Here is an 8,572-nt window from a genome sequence, read left to right as displayed (position 1 = left end):
CCTTCCTTCCTTCCTTCCTTCCTTCCTTCCTTCCTTCCTTCCTTCCTCCTTCCTTCCATGACACAATGAGTTATTGGAATAGGTCTTCAATGAAAGTTGTCTTTTAGGAGATACTTACATATTAATACATAAATAATGGTAGACACTGACTATCATATGACTATGTTAATTTAGCATAGATGATTTTAGCCTCATATAAAGTGCTTTCTTTCTCTTTGTCCTTCCATGCCAGCTATCAATATGTTGGATGAGTCTTTGAGTCACTTGGTTGCTTATTTATGTAACAACCAAAGTCTTCTCTGTGCTTGGTTCAGTTTCTAGATTCATCTAGTTTCTTGCCATGCTATGTATGGCAAATTTAAATAGCAGGAATTAGAAACAGAAAATGTAGTCTTTTCATTTTTGCAAACTCTTGCCAAATGCAAAGCTAGATTATTATCAGAATGTATGTCCTCTAAGCAATTCCCGCTTCTTTTAAAGGTGAGATAAAGTCTGACAATTAAAATGTGGCATTCCATTCATTCATCCACTTATCTATTTAATCCTTTGTATTCTGTACAACAGATTCTTCAAAAACTTTTTTTTTTTGGAGGAGGAAAGGAAGGGCAATTGGGTTAAGTGACTTGCCCAAGGTCACAAGGCTAGTAAGTGTTAAGTGTCTGAGGTCAAATTTGAACTCAGGTCCTCCTGACTCCATGGCCAGTACTGTATTCGCTGCGTCACCTAACTGCCCTGCTTCAGAAACTTTTATTTACATTCTGAATTGTAACAACTCTATCCTTTTGATGGTCATTTCCATAAAGCGTGTCAGCATATTTGGAACACAATCTTTTTTTTTGCTAGTTTTATCATCATTCTTTCCATAATTATAAACTAGATTTCTGGCTTGGCTATATTGGATTCATATTCAGTTTATTGAAACTGAAGTAATTGCTAATGTAATCATCAAGGTGAAATGTACTATGTTAATATATTCTCAGGGTAAAACCAGAGTTGGAATATTCATTTCACATTTTAAATATGTGGCTGTTAAAAATTAAAATGCTGCATCTGCCTTCCAGGAGCCACAATATAATGATGAACATATATATCTCAAATAAATGGAAATGAATTCTGCTAGGTAACTATGTACTGAGAAGAGTATGAGCAGGAAAATGTATTGGGGACAACATTAGGAACAACAGCTCCTTTCTGTTCAACATAAAATATATGTATATATAGAAAATGTAAGTTCGTTGATGGGACAGTTTCATATCTGTCTGCTTATCCAGAGAACCTACCACAATGCCTGACTAGCATATAATAGCTTCCTAATTCCTGTTTGTGGAATGTATTAGGAGAAAGATAATTATGGCCAAATTAAAAATAGACATTTTAGCATCAATTTACAAATAGTTTATACTCTTCCAAATATGTGTCAAATTTTATTGATAATCAAGCAATATTGTAGTGAATAGCATAGTGTCCAGAATATAGCAAAACTTAAATAAATGTTTATTTATTGAAATTTATTTACTGATTGAATATAAATTAATATTTTCATGCATCTTTTTAATATTCACTGAATATGCAAAAATTGTGTCTAGCATTCCAGAGGTTAAGAGCAGAGTGATGAATGCATAGGATTAAAGTATTTGAAAATTTAATAGCATTGAGACATAAATTTTAGTATGATACTAAATTGGAACTGAAATTCAGAATTCAGAAAAAAATATATCACAAATGGTCAATCACTCATTTAATCCTTATAGTACAATAAAATAGAAAGATAATTTCTAATTTCACTTTATTTTTTGGTTATCAAAGTACAGATTGTAGAGGGCAATGGTTTATACAGTTTTTCCCCCCCGAAAATACAGTTGACCATGGATTGGATAGAAGAACTAAGTAGGAAGAAAGAAGTGACTACCAAAAACATACGGCACTGACATTCTCACTGAATCAGTATTCCAGTCAGCCTCAAGGATATTTTCAGGTTGGAAGGGTTCTTCAGTTATGCCTGCTATCAATACTTTTGAAGTTGGCATTGCCTGATAGCCATTACTAATCATAGTTTTCAATATTTATCATGGTCCTCCCCTTTACCATGACATTTTTAGCTTTCTGTCTTTTGGTAAAAGGAGAATATAATTCTCTTTCTTCCTCTCCTCTTCCTCTCACTTTCTCCCTGTCCCTTTCTCTCTCTGTAACTATCTACACACATAAACATATATACACTTATATACCCCTATGTGCATACATAACTCTATGGCCAAGATACTTATTAATGCCATCCTAGTATCTTTTTCAGGTTACTTACTTCCGGTAAATATGTTTTACTATGATATCTTTAAAAGTAGAGTTTAATTATGGGTTTGTAGAAAATGTAAGAAAAATTGAGGGAACACTTCAACAAATACATACTTTGGTGTGTTGCCATCTTCATTAGTTTGTGAGTTCCTTGAGAGCAGGATGTTTTTTTTTTCCATTCATATCCCCAGCACTTGGAGGAATATTTTATACAAATTTAGGAATTTAGTAAATTCTTTTTTTCATACATTGCTTCATTTAGTATTTTTGTAGATCAGTGATTACAACAATTTGAATACCTCTTCCAACTATATATATAGCACTCATATTTTCTCATTCCTCTCAAATTTTGTTCATGACCTACCATAGCCCCTTCATGGGAAGTCAATCCAACCTCCTGGGGTGCTTCCTCTAGGTTTTTTAACTTTATGTAAATCTCTACACATCTTTCATCTTCTGTTCTTGTTTCCAGTACATGAGGCATGCTTTCCTTTCTGGTCTCACATCTGGGGATCCATTATAGGCTAGTGTGGACCAGAGGACAAAATACTAGCTCATGAACAAAAGGAACTAGTTTCATTTCCTATTTCTAGCCCTACTTGGGTGACCTTGAGCAAGCCATTCAGCCTCCCTGGATTTCAGTTTTCTCATCTGCAAAATGAGAGACTTATACTCAATAGCCTCTGAGGTCCTTTGGAACTCTGGATCTGTGATCCTGTTATCTCCGGGATGACATCTTTTACACCATTTCTTTGGCATCATTTGCCATTGTCAACACATTGTTGTTCCAACTCATTAAACAACAAATGCATAATGGGAAGGAAATTCTATTGCACAGCTGTTGGGTCACTTTTTATCTTGTAAAGGAGCTTTTGCAATGAAGAGAAAAGATTTTGCTAAAACCAGTATTGGGTAAAAATAGGATAATCGTATTTGGTTTGGACCTGTGATACTATTGGCATAGAGAACTTCTGATGAGGAAACTTCCTTTCTCAAGTTTCATTGGCAACTGTCTGTAACTTCTAGGGTTAGAAAGTTTCATAGGGTACAGAAATGATAATTTCCATTAAAAAGAAGAATGAATCTCTGTTTTAAGACTCTCTATTATTGGGACTATACAAATCTAGACCCCTTATTGTATCCACAGATAATTGGAAAGTATCCCTTTAGTTGTCACATTATATTTTGGCTTCATTAGTTTACAATAAAAAGTTATAATAACAAATCTGTCTCAATGGACAGCAAGTGATCAGAAGTGAGGTAAGACATCAAACTGCTTCTTCCATCAGTCAGATTTTCTGGGATGGAACTTTATCACAAAAGTTACATATACTTTTTTTCCCTTACTGATGTGTACCGATTTTAATTACATTGTTCATGCAGCTGAAGAATACAAGAATATTACCTTCTTACATAGCTGATTGGAAACAGATTCATGTTTTCAGTATCTACAAGGAGCAATAAAAAAGGAGCACAGGTAATTATCTCTCAGGTCTCTTATATTTGGCTTTTAAGTTATATAGCAAACATTTACTGAAAAAAAGAACACTGGGAAATTGCAATAACATCTGCTCACAAAATGGTGAATGTTATGAGGAGATTGATCTAAAATTCATCATGTGTCACTCAGCAAAACAGAGAGGGTAACAGCGTGACTTGTGACTTTGGGGATTCTTTGTCTAAATAGGTGTCTCTGATTTCTGCTTCAGTAGCTTCCTAATGACAGCAGCTTCAATGTGTTCTTATCAAATTTTCTAGTCATCTATATGCTGATGACACCCAATTCAAGTCAACAATAGTAACAATAAACACATTTAACAGGCATCCACTATATGAATGGCATTGTGTTAGTCCTTGGGGGTAGAAAAGTGAAAAATGATTCCATAACTCCTCTCCAGAAGTTTAGTATGCAGGAAATAGCATATGTATAGGTAAGTTACAGGAGTATGATGAAGGCAAAGAAGCAATGCAGATGAAGGGTATAAGGAAAACTGGAAAACTTGAGGAGAAATTTCTAGGTACAATTTCTTCTGTGAAGATTGGGGAAAGGCTCGCACCTGAATTGATTCTAAAAAGATTAAAAAAGCATTTTGACATACAATAATGTGAGGTAGAATGTTGCAGGCATGGAGCATATCCTATGCAAATGCACTGAAGTGGGAAAGTGCAAAGGCAAAGGCTGATCTGAGAAAAGCTGGTAGCGTTAGTGGTCGGTGGGAAAACAGTACATTATGAAGGACAGAATAAAATGAGAATGTAAAAGTATTTTGGAAACATGGCTAGATGGAAGTGTCTTTAATTATGCACATATGCACATGCATATAGTTATAATAACAACTGAAGGTTTTGGAGCTAGACAGTGAATTGGTTAGAATTGTACCTTTGAAAGATGATTTTGGTAGCATTATGGTATGAAGAAGGGGAAAGGATAGAGATTAGTTAAGGCTCTGTTAAAATAGTCCAGTCAAGAGATGATGACAGGATATATTAGGAACCTTCTCTCTCTCTCTCTGTGTGTGTACAAATAACCTCATAAGATAGGATAAGTAAAATGGAACAATAATGATAATTTTACATTTTCAAGTCTAGATGGTTGGACAGAGAGTGGTACTACTAACAGAAAAGGGAAGTTAGTTATCTTTGGCAACTCTTCCACATTTCAGCAGACAGTCTTCATGACGTATTATGATAGAACAATTTACTACCTCTTGCCTACCCTTGTCTTGATATGTTTCTCTGACCTTAGTGAGGATAATCTTTTGAGAAGACTGAGACCATCACTGAGTCTGTATATAAAGCTCTTTTAGCTTGCTATCGCCTACCAGAGTGTGACTTCCATTAGCATAGCCGTCAGTAATAAAGGCAGTCTTCATAAAAGCTCAGAATAGAACTGGATATTTAATTTAATAAGCGTTTATTAAATTCCTACTATGTGTACTGTGATAAGTGCTGAAGATACAAAGAGACAAAAGTAAATATTCCTTGATCTCAAAGAGCTTACATTCTTCTTGAGCTTTGACTTCACTGGCATAGTGATCAAGAATATATGACCATTCAGAAAAGGAAAGTAAATACGGAATGTACAAAAATTGTGACACTAATTCACTGTGGGTGGAGTTGTAAACTGATTCTACTATTCTAGAGAGCAATTTGGAACTATATCCAAAAGGCTATAAAATCAAACATGTCCTTTACCAGCAAAACTGCTACTAGGATTGTATCCCAAATATATCAAAGAAAAAAAGGAAAAAGACTTTTATGTACCAAATATTTATAGCAACTCTTTCTGTGGTGACAAAGAATTGGAAATTGATGTGATACCCATCAATTGGGGAATGACTGAACAAATTTTGGAATGTAATTGTGATGGAAGACTATTATGCTATAAGAAGTTGTGAACAGGATACTTTTAGAAAAACTTGGGAAGACTTATATGAACTGATACAAAGTAAATTAAGTAAAACTAGGAGAACATTGTACATAGTAACAGCAATATTATACAATGATCAACCACACATGACTTAGCTATTCTGTTCAACATAATGATCTAAGACAATTCCAAAGGACTTATGATAAAAACTACTATCCACCTCCAAAGAAAAAACTGATGAAGATTGAGTGCACATGGAAGCATGTGTTTTTTTTTCTTTTCTTTTTTTGTCTGTTTTCATTTACAACATGACTAATGTGGGAATGTTTTGCATGACTTAACATGTATAATAAAATCACAGTGCTTGCATTCTCAAAGAGGTGGGGGAGGGAGGGAGAGAATTAGAGCTCAAAATTTAAAAATGTTAAACTTTTTATATATAACTGAGAAAAATAAAACAAGAGAGAAAAATCACAATATATCGTCATTTCCCCTCATAAATGACCATTATTATAGAGCTTTCAATTCAATTTAAAAATACTTAAGAAATGTAATTTAAAGACAACTAGATGACATATACAAGGAACTTTATAGATGAATTTTATATATGTATAGTTTTATGTAATTATAGATGACTCCCAACTTATTCTCTTCCTATTGATTCACAGGTTACAACCATAGCCAGTGCTAATTTCAGACCTTAATTTTTAATAAAAAAGCTGTGTGAGAGTCTACATTACCTATTACATAAAGATATTACCAGTTTTTATAACATAATCAAAATGATCACAACAAATCTTTCCTACCTTTCCAAGGCTGAGAAAATTTTTACGGGTTGTATTTTGTGATGACAGTCAGTACCATACCTAGCAAGCTTATATATTTGTGGATCCCTAGGATGAAGGCTAAACATAATTCTTAAGTGATCTTCCACTGATGTTATATTTCATTTATACCATATTATATGAGGATTTAATCTGGTTAGTGATTATAAAAGAGTATGTTGTATAATTATTAAGTGTTACTATCTGGCAAAGTTTGGAGGTGTTTAGGGCAGAAAGTGAAAAGAATAGCAATATTTACTCATGTTTCTCTCCTTTCCCCAACTTAGGAATGTGGAAAGGGCAGATTGTTTCTGGTTACATTTTTCTTTTCCCATTGTGGACCCAGAGTTAGAAAAGGTAGAAGGTTGTAGTCCAAGTTTACCCTTCAACCTGGAGACTAGAGAAGCCTTCTTGTAACACTTGCCACTCCAAGTCACCTAAATTTGGCTCACTGATCACTCCATTGGCTTAGGGATACATGGTCTCACGTAATGTGGTTCGTCTGTCTCTGTTATTTAGGAACTAATGATTTCATTATGGACAAAAATATAAACAAGGGAACTCTTCTGTTTTTGCTTAACTATTCACTATCATCCTTTGCTATATTCTCTGCCCTGCACACAACTAATTAAAAGACACTTATCACAGATAATTTATTCATAGGAGATGATAATCAGGAAACAACTTAAATACATAGGAAAAAATCATGAGGACAGTGCTCATCCTCTCCAGGTATCTGAGAAATGTGGTAAACTTTTACTGTCCTTTTGTTAATCCAAAGGGGTGGCAAGAATCAAGCTTTGGTCCCTCTCAATCTCACGTCCATGTCAGGAGTTTGGCTAGATATGACGGTGACCAGAGAAGAGCTCTAGCTGCACCACTACTCCCATTGTTAGTATTTTTTAATGCTCCTGCTGAAGTACCTCTGACTTCCTGATCATCACTTTGCTGCCATTTCCCATCCTATCCTAAATTCCAGCTTGTATGTTGATATTCACTGCCTGTAGGCCAGTTCAAAAACATTTTACATGGTGGAACTCTGCCACTCACTCAGGGCTTGTGAGAGTCTCTCTCCCAGGATGGGAAGAAAATATCACTGTTGATTTAGAATGACAATTTCCAAGATTCATATTTAGGTTTCAATCCACTGCCCTCAGGAACAGTTTGAATACCCATGTATGTTCCTGTCTGAAAGGAATATGGTGGATTCTTAGAGGTATTTTCAAAATTAGAGCTCAAAACATTTTATAATAGCCAAAATGGTCAATGATGTAGTGGTTTGATAAGTTCATATACGAAATCTACTTTAAAATACCACATATTTTCATGTTTGGAAAATGAAGTCTACTTTTGTTTAAATATAATAACATTTTGAAGATTGCATTATAGCTAATATTTTCATAATAAATTTATCAACAAATACAAATGTTCTAATACACAAAGAAGAAAAATAAGAGTATAATATATGAAACCATGAATTTGTTACTGAATGTTTTAATGTATATGAAATTTAATAATGCATCAATGAAATTCTTATTTATGTCTCCTTAAATTCCCTTTTTTTCTGTGCATTTTAATGTTTTATTCATTCCTTTTCATTCCTGGAGTTTTTTTTTTTTTGCATTTCTGTCATTACCCACTAACTCACCTCCTCCCTCCCCCAAATAGAAGCCTTTTGTTGTAACAAATAAATACACAAGCAAAACAATTGAACACATTGGCCATGTCTTAAAACATATCTCATTTCCCCCTCTAGTCCAACTCATTGGCATGAGATAAGAAGTATGCTTCATTGTCAGACTTTGGCAGTCATTTGTCACTGCTTTGATCAGGGCTCTGAACCCTTTCAAAGTTTTTATTATTGTGGTTATCATTGTTCTTTTGATCCATGCATACATTCTGCATTGCTTCAGACACTAGGTAATTTTTATTCCCAAAGATTTCAATATCTTCTGATAATAGACTGAAATTCTGCCTTTTATTTGAAGGCAAGATATATGAAGTCCACATGGGACTTGAATAGAGACAGGGAAGAAATGGAGCAGACACCTGAACATAGATGTCTGGTTCACACCAGATTTAGCTGGAA

The sequence above is a fragment of the Petaurus breviceps genome, unplaced genomic scaffold (genome assembly GCF_028583685.1).
Source record: "Petaurus breviceps papuanus isolate PSGF00001 unplaced genomic scaffold, PetGlider_PUasm1.0 126, whole genome shotgun sequence".
Lineage (NCBI taxonomy): Eukaryota > Metazoa > Chordata > Mammalia > Diprotodontia > Petauridae > Petaurus > Petaurus breviceps.
Note: the sequence above shows the minus strand (reverse complement) of the source record.